General features: G+C 43.5%; 1 long non-coding RNA gene across 1 annotated transcript; it reads right to left on the bottom strand.

Annotated features, from left to right (window-relative positions):
- Positions 1-10,783: 10,783 nt before the first annotated feature.
- LOC142661379 (uncharacterized) lies at positions 10,784-12,531 on the bottom strand. The gene is made up of 3 exons (XR_012850720.1): positions 12,347-12,531; positions 11,483-11,660; positions 10,784-10,964 (listed from the first exon to the last, which is right to left on the bottom strand). It is a non-coding gene; the product is annotated as an uncharacterized LOC142661379 (long non-coding RNA).
- Positions 12,532-13,385: the final 854 nt, after the last annotated feature.

The following is a 13,385-nucleotide window of genomic DNA, read 5'->3' as shown; positions in this document are numbered from 1 at the left end:
CTAAAAGTGTGGCTATCCAGTACTCATCTCTTTGCTTCATGCTAACAATACGACAGTCAGCGCGCAAGTAACGAAGCATACAGTTCGCCATCCTGGCCAGCGTTTCAGAGGGCACGGTTGGTTCCATCTCCGCCCCATACTGCCATGGTTGTCCATCATCAAGGTCGTCGTCAGACTCGTCATCACCACCATCACTGTCATGTTGTGCGGCTGCCTCGTCCCCTATCCCTTCCTGTGATTCCATCTCCAAATCCAGCTCCTCTTCAGGTCCTGTTTCCTCATCCTCATCCTCCTCCTCCTCAACATCCATAGCCAGATGTGATCCTTCCTCCATCCTTTGCTGAATCATCGCTGTGAGCGTTTGCTCCATAATGAATATCAGCGGCATAACATCGTTCATTCCGCTAGCGTCACGGCTCACAAATCGTGTGGCCTCTTCAAAGGGCCTCAAAACGCGACATGCGTCTCTAACCAGCTGCCAGTGCCTGAGCTCGAAATTACACTGGCTCCAAACGCTGCCCGTCTGCTGCATCAGGAAATCATTCACGGCTTTCCGCTGTTCATACAGACGGTCCAACATGTGCAGGGTGGAATTCCAGCGTGTTGGAACGTCGCAAATCAGGCTGTGTTCTGGGAGATTGTTTTGACGCTGCAAGTCCAGGAGGGCGTGCTTAAATGCATACGAACGTCTAAAGCGAACGCAAACCCTCCTGGACATGGCCAGCACACCCTTCAAACCAACATATGACTTTAAGAAGCGTGTTATGACCAGATTGATCACATGTGCCATGCAAGGAGAGTGTGTCAGGTGACCTAGACGCAGTGCAGCCACAACGTTCTTGCCGTTATCAGAGACAACATTGCCCAGTGTGAGTTTCAGAGGAGACAGCCAGCGTGCGATTTCCTCCTTGATGCACAGCAGCAGCTCCTTCCCTGTGTGGCTTTTCTCGCCCAGGCTCAGCAGGTGTAAGACAGCGTTGTGGCGCTTCACCTTGCACCTATGAAAAGAGGAGGGAGGAGGAGTGGAAGATACGCTGTGTCCTGTCGGGGACGGGAAGACCTCCAAGGAGGAAGGCAAGGAGGAGGAGGAGGAGTAGGAGGAGGAGGATGGTAGGCGCCTGGTGTCCGGAGTTGAACCAGAAAGATACAAGCGTGGAAGTGGTAATGCCTGGCATTGCTGCGGTGGTGCATCGGACTGCAAAATATTGACCCAGTGGGCCGTGAAAGACATGTACTGTCCCTGCCCATAGTTGCTGCTCCACGTGTCGACGGTGGCATGTACCCTGCTGCACACGGATAATTGCAAGGACTGGCACACCTTTTCCTCCACATGCTTGTGCAAGGCAGGGACAGCTGTTTTGGAGAAGTAATGTCGGCTAGGTATTCGCCACCTAGGCTGAGCGCACACCATCAATTGCTTGAAGCCGGCGGAGTCGACCAGGTGGTACGGCAGCGACTGCACCACCAACAACTTAGCCAGGTGTGAATTAAGCCGCACGACAAGTGGATGACTGGGTATATATTGTTGCTTATTGGACAACGATTCCGTAATGGATAACTGACGGGACGTAGGAGGAGCACTAGATGACAGTGATCATGATGATGACAACGACATGGTGGATAAGGCCTGGCTACTACTTAGATGACAGGGACTCGGAGCAGCAGCAACAGCTGCAGAGGGGTCTTCATTAGATGTACATGATGATGGTGGGGCATGTCGATTGTCCCACATGGCCTTGTGATGCCGCTCCATGTGTTTACGTAGAGCGGTAGTTCCTACATTGCTGCCCTGCCCACGCCTTACTTTCTGCTTGCAGATACGGCACTGTGCCATGTTTTCGTCCTCCGGGAAGGTACAGAAAAATTGCCACACGGCAGAGTACCGTAAAGAGGTAGTACCACGTCCACCACCACCCGAGCTTGCCCCTTGTCTGGCAGGCTTTTTTCGGGAGCCTGCACCAGCATCAGTGTCGCCGTCACCGGCTCCTGAGCTGACTCTACCGCTGCAACGTTTTGCAGATTGACTTCTGCCCCTACCTCGGCTTGGCTGTTTATCACGGCCAGTGCCGCCACTACTACCCCCCTCCTCTGACGCCGTCATCACCTCGTCACCTGGTTCCCACGTCCTGTCTAAAACAACATCATCATCATAGCCTTCCTCATCATCCCCGCCACTTCTGTCACTGTGTTGTGAATGTGATGTGACATCATGGCGGGCTCCATGCCCCCCCTCATTACTGCGTCTTCCACCACGGCTACCACCACCAACACCCCCACTACCGCAGCTATGCGTCTCGGACACCGCTTCCACCTCCACCACCGCCGCAACACACTCCCTTGGCTGACTCGCGGAAAACAAATCATCATCATCACTATGTTGTTCAGTATCTTCCTTCGCACCCGAGGAGATGTCTCTTAGGACTCTCTGGAAAGATGGCTTCCCGCTAGGAAGGGGGAGCGAAGACATAGATGATGGAATGGAAACACTAGAAATATCTATATTACTACTGTCACAGTGCCAAGGAACTGTAGAGGATCTGGAATCCAACGAAACCTGGCTTGAAGCCAGATCGTCAGAGTCTTCCTGCTGAGATGACCGCGAGCCAGCCAACCAGTCCACAATGGCCGTATTGTCTAATAAAGTAACCCGCCCACCGGAGGAGATGGACAAGTCTGGCTTGCTGATACTGCTACTACTACCAGCAGGCACATGGCTGCTGCTACTAGTGGAACTGGGCACATGTCTTGTGCCACAAATGCTGGTACTGGGTCTGGCACCAACAGATGCAACATTTGGACTGGAAGAGGAGACGGCATAGGTGTTTTTTCCTCTACCCCGTCCTTTCACAACCTTTTTTTTACCAGACATTTCACTGCTGGAGTACAGCAAGTTGAATCAAAACCTGGGGGATGAGCCCCTTCTAAAAGCGTATTCACACTGACACTGGCTTGGCAAATGGCAATGAATGAGAATTTCTATCAGCCACGCCGCAGTGCACTCAGGGAATGCTGGGCCTTGTAGTACTACTACCACTACTACAAAGGCTGCCTGTATTGCAAGTTGTATTGTTATTTGTTTGTTATGTTAACGGCCGGGGATGAGCCCCTTCTAAAAGCGTATGTAGTATGTAGTACTACAAAACCTGCCTGTATTGCAAGTTGGATGCAACGGGGATGAGCCCCTGATAAAAGCGTATTCACACACTGGCTGAGTAGTGAGTAGTGGATGAGCCTCTTCGATTTCTGGATTCCTGCCTTTTAGATTCCTAAAGCTTTCCCTTACTGCACAGAGATGCTATCCCTACAGCTCCTGTCTGTAAAATGGCCGCTGAGCTCCGTGCATAGACTTTTATTGCAGGCTTGAGCCCGCCCCTATGCTGCCTCCCGATTGGCTGGGAGAGCCGTTTGCAAGGCATTATGGGGTAGCCTGATGTCAGGTGATCTTGTGAAAACCTCCATTTTAGATGTAACATGTAGCAGGCGCCAAAATGTAGCCCGGTTCGGTCAAAACGGGTTCGGCCGAACCCGGTGAAGTTCGGATTCGCTGCAAACCGAACTCTTCCGGAAGTTCGGACCGAAACCGGGTTCGGCTGTCCCGGTTCGCTCATCTCTATTAAAGAGACTCTGTCACCACATTATAAGTGCCCTATCTCCTACATAAGGAGATGGGCGCTATAATGTAGGTGACAGCAGTGCTTTTTATTTAAATAAACAATCTTTTTTTACCACTTTATTAGTGTTTTTAGATTTATGCTAATGAGTTGCTTAATGCCCAAGTGGGCGTATTTTTACTTTAGACCAAGTGGACGTTGTACAGAGGAGTGTATGACACTGACCAATCAGCATCGTGCACTCCTCTCCATTCATTTACACATTGCATAGGGATCCTGTTAGATACTTATGTGCGGTCTTATACTAACACATTAACGATACTGAAGTGTTTAGACAGTGAATAGACATTCCACGGGATGTCTATTCACAATCTCTGCACTTCGTTACTCTGTCTGTGGTAGTTACAGCAGAGGACGCGTAATCCCGCGAGATTACACGGTAAATGACAGGTTACAAAAACATTACGCGGTAAATGACAGGTTACAACGAGATCACGCTTCCTCTGCTGTAACTACCATAGAAACAGTAACGAAGTGCAGTTTTTAAATGGGGTGATTTATGGGGTCTATCTAGTACATAAGGCCCTCAAAGCCACTTCAGAACTGAACTGGTCCCTGTAAAAATGGCCTTTTGAAATTTTCTTGAAAATGTGAGAAATTGCTGCTAAAGTTCTAAACATTGTAACGTCCTAGAAAAATAAAATAATGTTCAAAAAACTATGCAAATATAAAGTAGACATATGGAATATATAAAATAGTAACTATTTTGTGTGCTATTACTATCTGTTTTACAAGCAGATACATTTAAAATGAGAAAAATCATAATTTTTGCAAATTTTCTCTAAATTTTGGTGTTTTTCACAAATAAGCAATGAATTTATTGACCAAATTTTTCCACTAACATAAAGTACAATATGTCACGAGAAAACAATCTCAGAATCGCTTGGATAGGCAAAAGCATTCCGGAGTTATTATCACATAAAGAGACACATGTCAGATTTGAGAAAATGGGGCTGGTCATGAAGGTCAAAATGAGCTCGGTCTTGAAAGGGTTAAGAACAATGTTTTTCCATTCCTGAAAAGAGGGGCGAGTCTCTGCCATCCATTTCCTTGCAATAACTTTTTTAGCGAGCAGTAAAACTCTCAAAATGAGATGTATTTGCATTTGCAATACGCAGTACAATTTAAAGTGCCAACGGAGCGGATTTCAAGATCACCCGATCTAATTTGGATGCCACTTCTTAAATATCAAAGACCAATATGAATCAATAGCAGGGCACGCCCATACCATATGCAAAAACTCTGCCACTGGATATTGGCATCTATGGCATTTTGCCTCCTTAACCCCTTGCGTACCTTTGACGTAATAGTACGTCGCTGGCCACTTATGCCAGCGTACCTTCGACGTACTATTACGGCGCAGGAATAAACTGTCACTATGTGAAATCACATAGTGACAGAACAGCGGCGGCAGCTGTCATTGACAGCTAACCGTCTCTGCTACCGGCCTGGGGACCAATTAGCAGTCCCCAATGCCGGCGATTGCTGTGATTGGTCAGTCTCTGAAGACTGACCAATCACAGCCGTCTGTGACGTCGTCTGCAGGAGAAAGCTCCTGTCACTTTCTCTGATCTCCTCATTTCTGTGAGATACGTGAGGAGATCAGAGAAAGCAGTGTAAAAAAAAACAAAACACTTTTTATTAACCCCTTCCCGAAAATGGGCGTATAGTAACGCCCTGAGGATGAAGCGGGCACAGGAGCTGTGCTCGCTCCATCTTCATCGGATGTCGGCTGTAATATACAGCCGACATCCCACTGCAACTACAGCGATCACTGTCCTCTCCGATCGCTGTAGTTTAACCCCTTAAATGCCGCTGTCAATAGCGACAGCGGCATTTAAGTGATTGATACAGAGGGAGGGGGCTCCCTCTGCACCCCATTGCCCCCCCCGCGAAAAATCGCGGGGTTCTGATGGTTGCAATGGCAACCAGGAAGCCTAGCAACGGCTTCCTGGTTGCCAGGTACGGGAGCCTATTAGGTCCTGCCCAAGGCAGGACGTAATAGGCTCAACTGTCAGTTGTAAAGTGACAGTTACAATACACTGCACTACATCAGTACATACAGAAGTAGTGCAGTGTATTGTGCAGGGGATCAGAAGATCAGATCTTCCAGTCCCCTAGTATGTGTAAAATAAAAAGTAAAAAAAAAGTAAAAAAAAAAGTTTTAGATAAATAAATAAATACAAGTTTTACGTAATAAAAACACTAATCGCCTTGTTTCCCTGATCAAGCCCTTTATAATTAGAAAAAAAATGAAAAAAAAAGACAAAAACTAGACATAATAGGTATCGCCGCGTTCGTATCGGCCTGACCTAAAAAAATATCATATTATTTATCCCGCACGGTGAACACCGTAAAAAAAATACCATAAAAAACAATGGCAGAATTTCCTTTTTTGGTCACGTTGTTTCCAAAAAAATGGAATAAAAAGTGATCAAAAAGTCGCGCGTAGCCAAACATGGTACCAATAAAAACGACAGTGTGTCACGCAAAAAATGTATGTACTCCGCACAGATTACATATGCCCCCACATTATAAGCTGAAACACCAGTAAAACACTAAACAAAACTACTACCAAGCAAAATCTGCGCTCCAAAAGCCAAATGGCGCTCCTTCTGGGCCTGGCAGTGTGCCCAAACAGCGGTTTATGACCACATATGGGGTATTACCGTACTCTGGAGAACAGTTTAACAATTTATGGGGCGTATGTCTCCAGTGGTACAAGCTGGGCCCAACGCATTGGGCACTGAAATAGCATATATGTGGAAAATGTCAATTTTCAATCTGCAACATCCACTGTGCACTAATTTCTGCAAAACCTTTGGGGGTCAAAATGCTCACTACACTTCTAGATGAATTCCTTGAGGGGTGTAGTTTCCTAAATGGGGTCACTTCTCGGGAGTTTTCACTGTACTGGTACCTCAGCGCAATGCAACATGGCGTCAAAAACAAATTTTGTAAAATCTCCACTCCAAAAACGAAATTTCACTTTTTCCGTTTAGACCCTTGCCGTATGTCCAAATAGCCGTTTACAACCACATATGGGGTATTTCCGTAATCAGGAGAAATTGTGTAACACATTTTGGGGTGTCTTTTCTCCTGTATTCCTTGTGGAAATGAAAAATTCTGAGCTAAAGCTACAGGTTATATTTCACGGACCAATTCTAATAAAATCTATAAAACACCTGAGGGCTCAAAATGCTCACTACACCTCTAATTTAATTCTTTCAGGGGTATAGTCTCCAAATTGGGATCACATCTGGGGAATTTCTACAGTACTGGTACTTCAGGGACTCGCGACATGGCCCCCAGAAACCAATTCAGCAAAATCTGAGCTGCAAAATCCAAATGGTGCTCCGTCCCTTCTGAGCCCTGCCATGGGTCCAAACAGCAGTTTATTACCACATATGGGGTATTTCCGTAATCAGGAGAAATTGCTTTACAAATGTTGAGGTGCTTTTTCTCCTTTATTCCTTATAAAAATTAGAAAATTCTGTGTTTTTTCCAAAAAAAAGTCTCTTTTCATCTTCACAGACTAATTCCAATAAATTCAGCAAAAAACCTGTGGGGTCAAAATGATAACTATACCACTAGAAAAATTCCTTGAGGGGTATAGTTTCCAAAATGGGGTCACTTTTGGGGGGATTCCACTGTTTAGGTCCCTCCAGGGCGTTGCAAAAGTGACACGGCACTGAAAACCATTCCAGTAAAATCAGAGCTTCAAAATCCAAATGGCGCTCCCTCCCTTCTGAGCCCTGCTGTGGGTCCAAACAGCAGTTTATTACCACATATGGGGTATTTCCGTAATCGCGAGAAATTGCTTTACAAATGTTGGGGTGCTTTCTCTCCTTTATTTCTTGCAAAAATTAGAAATTTTTACGTTTTTCCAGAAAAAAAGTAGATTTTCATTTTCACAGACTAACTCCAGAAAATATAGCAAAATACCTGTGGGGTCAAAATGCTAACTATACCCCTAGATAAATTCCCTGAGGTGTGTAGTTTAAAAAATGGGGGTCACTTTCGGGGGTTTCCACTGTTTTGGCACCACAAGACCTCTTCAAACCTGACATGGTGCCTAAAATATATTCTGAAAAAAGGAGGCCCCAAAATCCAAGAGGTGCTCCTTTGCTTCTGAGGCCTGTGTTTCAGTCCATTAGCGCACTAGGGCCACATGTGGGATATTTCTAAAAACTGCAGAATCTGGGCAATAAATATTGAGTTGCGTTTCTCAGGTAAAACCTTCTGTGGTACAGAAGAAAATGTATTACATATGAATTTTGTAAAAAAAAATGAAATTTGAAAATTTCAGCTCTACTTTCCTTCAATTCCTGTAAAACGCCTAAAGAGTTGAAACACTTTCTGAATGCTGTTTTAGATACTTTGAGGGGTGCAGTTTTCAAAATGGGGTGTTTTATGGGGGTTTCTAATATATAGGGCACTCAAAACCACTTCAGAACTGAACTCGTCCCTGAAAAAATCGCTTTTTGAAATTTTCTTAAAAATATGAGAAATTGCTGCTAAAGTTCTAAGCCTTGTGAGGTCATAGAAAAATAAAAGAATGTTCAAAAAACGATGCAAACATAAAGTAGACATATGGGTGATGTTAATTGGTAACTATTTTGTGTGGTATTACCATCTGTTTTACAAGCAGATACATTTAAAATGGGAAAAATCATAATTTCTTCATATTTTCGCTAAATGTTGGTGTTTTTCACAAATAAGGAATGAATTTATCGACCAAATTTTTGCACTAAACTAAAGTCCAATGTGTCACGAGAAAACAATCTCAGAATCAATTGGATAGGTAAAAGCATTCCGGAGTTATTACCACATAAAGTGATACATGTCAGATTTGAAAAAATGGGTCTGGTCCTCAAGGCCAAAATGAGCTGGGTACTCAAGGGGTTAATTAAACCCATTTTATACAGTGAGGCAGGAGAATAATATAATTGATGGGTAAGATTGAACTGAACCATAAGATTGTTTTCACAAAGCGAAGTCTCCTTCCCATTCTTATTCACATTATACATTTCTCCCAACTTAGGCCCCATGCACACGATCGTATTACCGTGGACCGTACTGCGGTCCGCGGTTTTACGGACCCATTCGGTTGTATTGGCCACGGATACCTTTCCATAGCGCTATGGATGGGTGTCCGTACCGGAGCACCGTGCCGGGAATTATAGAGCATGTCCTATTTTTCGTATTTTGTATGGGAGCACGGCCAAAAAATGCAGGCGGTCGTCAGCGGCCGGCCGTGCCCACAACCGTGGGCTATGATTACGGGCACGGCCGTGTGCATGGGGCCTAATTGGACCTAAATCCCTATTTCAACCACTTTGACTTGTGAAAACAGTGTTTTGTGAGTTATAAACATATAATTATTTGATAAATACTTGACAGAAGCCCTCGCTGCATTCATCTCAAGAATACATTCTAAAGCAAAGTACTTTTGAACTCTGAACAAAATTTTGTCCATGGATTTAGTGCTAGCATGCCATAATTGATAATACCTATATCCAAATTTCTTATTTACCCCATACGTGAATTGTAAATCCTCAAAAGGAATTATTTGTCCCTCTTTAAAAATATGTGACCTTCCCGTGTAATACCAATTCTTTCCCAAAAACTATACTCGGGAATTATCATACATTTTTATAATCATAGTTATTCCAAATCGGGGTAAAAGAAACTGCCCCTAATCCCAGACAACCTCTTGAAATCCGGCCAACTTTTAGTAAGGAAACATACACACGACCGTATATGTTATCCATAATTACGGACCCATTCTTTTCTATTGGCCACGGACCCCTTTCAGTATTTTTACGGATGGGTGTCCAAGCTGAAAAAATTATAGAACCTGTCCTATTCCTGTCCGTAATTACGGCACGGACTCTCCCATAGAAGCCTATGCGTTCTTCCGTAAATACGGACAGCTACGGATGTGCATCCGTAAACCGTCCGTAATTACGGAAGCGTTGCTATGCAACATGTTGGGGACAACATTTGCAGCCTCCCTCTTTTTTACGGATCTGTATATACGATCAAATATGGATGCAATACGGACCGTATTTACGGACAATATTTCGGGATAGATGAAAATACAGTTGTGTGCATGGGGCCTAACCCTGCATCCATGGGAGGGTTAAGCCTCCCTCACTTACCTTTATCCATAAGTACTTCTGTTTGATCCTAACCCTTTTCCTGCCCCCAAATAAGATCATTGGGAATTACTTCTATCAGCTTAAAGACCCTTCTATTGATCCATACCCGACAAGATGAGGAACCATTTTCACAAGGGATATTCTATCACTCCTCGAAAGGGGAGGTTTACTCCACATATGCACCTTAGCTCTAGTTTTTTAAATCAATGGCATAATATTTAAAGAGATATGATTTTCCAGATTACCATCTATGTTAATCTCCAGGTATTCAAAGTGATGTGGGGGACTCAAGGCAGATCATTTTCCCGAAAAATCATTATCTATTGCATCCAATGGTAGCAGAATAAATTTTCCCCAATTAATCGCTAATCCAGATGACGAACCAAATTCTATCACCTGAGTGGCCCTCGGGACAGACCTCACTGCGTCGTTCAGGCATAATAATACATAATTTGCATATAAAAGGATTTTGTCCCTCACCACTCCACAACCGAATCCAGAAATAGACTCATCCTCTCTTATTAGAATTGCCAAAAGTTCAATAAACATGGCGAACAAGAGCAGAGAAAGGGGACACCCCTGCCGAGTTCCTCTAAAGAGTTCAACAGAATGGGATAAGTCCCCACAGACACTGACTCTAGCAGTGGGAAAACTATACATCACGTTCACCACATCGATGAAATTACTTCCAATCACAAATTTTGCCACAACCCTCCAGAGAAAAACCCACTCCAATGCCCACGTGGTCTTGTGGGTAAAACGGCTGTTTACCTGCAAAACCTACGGGCCATTAACAATCAATTTAAGATCCGCGCCAAGCAGCGTGTCAGAGCTGTTTTTTGGCCACCTGGCTGCAAGTTCCGTTTGTCCTTATCCTTAGGAGTACTTGGTCTCTATAGTTCTTGATCATTAATGGGGAAGAAAGGGAAGGAAGACCCTCACAGATAGGCTTTGGAGAAGTTTTTGTTTTTATTTTTTTGAGTGGAGGTTTAGGAGATACGTTAGGTTTTTTTTTGCCATGATGATAAAGGCTGATGGTGATAAAGGCTGGAACTTGACATGTCGCCTCTATACCGGCTCTTCTTCCAGATGCGCTTTTGATCTTCTTTTTATCCGGCAGATGTAGATGCTAAAAAGAAGAAAAATGAATATCAGTTATTCGATATCTGCTATTTACATGTGAACTCTGAACTCTACTATCCTGAACATAGGTGGAGTGTGTGCAGATGTCCCCTGGTGTGTTCTCTGTACTTCACCTGCTTATCAGTCTCCTGAAAATATCATCTCATCCCTATGTAGTGCATTGACTTCAGTAACTTTAATAGGCTCTGCCAAGTTTCTGTTTTTTTAGTTTTTTTACTGGGTAAAACAGTGTTGCAGATTATACTATTCTACCTGTCAGGAGCAAAGGAAATCTGACGGGACAGAAGCTAACAAGCCAATTACTGGCTCTCATATGCCATACAATGTAGGTTTAATAAAATAAATAAATATATGCCAGTGTGAACAGAACCAAAATCTTAAGAACGGCATCATATTTAAGTAGTAAAAGTACTGCATCTCCTGATCAATTATTCATGTAGACAACCTGACAAGATTTGTTCAGCTCAGCTACATGTACATAAGTAATGGTTGTTTTTTACATACCCTATGCCAGCAATTATCATGATGGTAACGATGGTGGGTACAGATATCGCTATGAAGACTTTACTGTTGATTTTTAATGTCTTCTGAAATACCGTCTCAGGCGCTGTGATGTCAAGCACGTCAGGCAGTGTGGGACGAGGCTGGTATACCGCTGTTGTTCTCGTTGATCCACTGAGAACTAAACAAAAAATAATTCATTTTATCAGTATCAAGGGAGGAAAGAAATTGCATTTTAGGTGATTTTAAGACAGAAATAATAATAAAGATATAATATATCAGGACATCACAATTATCTCTCCTCATTATATTTCATAATAAAGTCTTACCATAAAAATGTAGAATTATAAGGGACAGCACCGTCACTAGAAAACTATCTACAAAATACAGTGCGCTGGAGATGAAAGGATGAGCCAAGCGGCAAACTGCTACATCCAATATTCCTACCGGGGAAATCCATCCCTCATATATCAGCGTAGGCCGTCTATGTATTACAGTTCCGCATAGTGGCGGTAATAATATGCACTTACCTCTCACATTATACACAAGGTGGCTGACTGGCACACCGGATTGCAGCATGGTGGTACACTGGTAAACACCGGACTCGTGCATCTGTACGCCCATGATTTTTAAAAAGCTGTCCTCGGTGACTTTTGGTTCATTTTCACCGGGCTGAAAAGATAATATGGACAATTGTTAGAACCTTCTATGTCTCAATGATTTATATCAATGTCATTATCACTGGGGGAGAAACAAACGCCTTGACTTGATGGCCGTATGTACAATGATATCAGGCACTTTCCTGGTTACTTTATCAAAAATCTCCCATTTTACCCTCATTCCCTTAGAAATACGTAAAATATTTACCATGATGAACACATTTTTATAGGGCGCCTGCAGCCTGGCATGCCACATAAAGTTACAGTCTAGATATAGATCTTCATCCTCTGTAACTTGCATAAATATTTCTAGACAGAAAGAAAGTGTTAGAGTGTTAGTTATGTATCTACTCGGCCCCTGCGCTGTACACTACATTGTAACTCACAGTCACTGATATTATTATACCATCTACTTACGTCCACAGTTTATCGTCTCGGCAATGTAAGCTTTTTGATTTTTGCATGGAGAGCAGAAAAGTCCAGTTTTCAAATCTGATAAAAGAAGAAAATTATCAAATATGAGTGTTTTATAAGATTTCTTTAGAATAAATATCATAATCATGTGTTGACGTGTATCCCCTGTCACATGGAGGAAACACAGGCTGCCACAAATGGCGCTCCTATTCTACTAGTGGCTCCTGCAGGATTATCATTGGACAGATTCACATCAATCTAAATTTCCTTCTGGTTCAGTAAATCAGATTTTCCGGCATGAACTATGGATTATTGGAAGTGTTCTGCATATTTACAGAGTGGACAGTGAGCGCTTTGTGTCCGGTGTTTATTACTAATTTAATATATGGATTTATATAAAGGAATAAAAGCCGCCACTTACCAGAGCATCCACTCTCGGTGCACACACAGCTGCATCTATCCATGTTTTCTGTGAAGAGAGGAAAGTATTTTACTACAACTCTCATCATCCAGTCAGGGGAAGATTGTCATTACAATGCCCCCAACCCAGTAACACATACAGTGAGTGTCTCCCTAATCAGTGCCAGCGACAGTGCCCTTTATATAGCGCTATGCAAAGTTGTCCCCATAGAGCACTGGTCACAATGACCCTCATAAAGTGTCGGCTGGTACTCAAAAACAATGTCAGTCACAGCCCCCCACCCCCGTACATAGTGACAACCACAATAACCTCCCAAAATACAGCAGCGTCTCTTTACTTACTTCACGTTCTCTACAGTGCTGCCCGCTCTCATAGTTATATGTAAGTAACCAGTCAGCGGCCGCTTACATGT

This window comes from Rhinoderma darwinii, chromosome 10 (assembly GCF_050947455.1).
Source record: "Rhinoderma darwinii isolate aRhiDar2 chromosome 10, aRhiDar2.hap1, whole genome shotgun sequence".
NCBI lineage: Eukaryota > Metazoa > Chordata > Amphibia > Anura > Rhinodermatidae > Rhinoderma > Rhinoderma darwinii.
The sequence above is the reverse complement of the archived record's forward strand: the minus strand, read 5'-3'. Positions and strand labels throughout refer to the sequence as shown.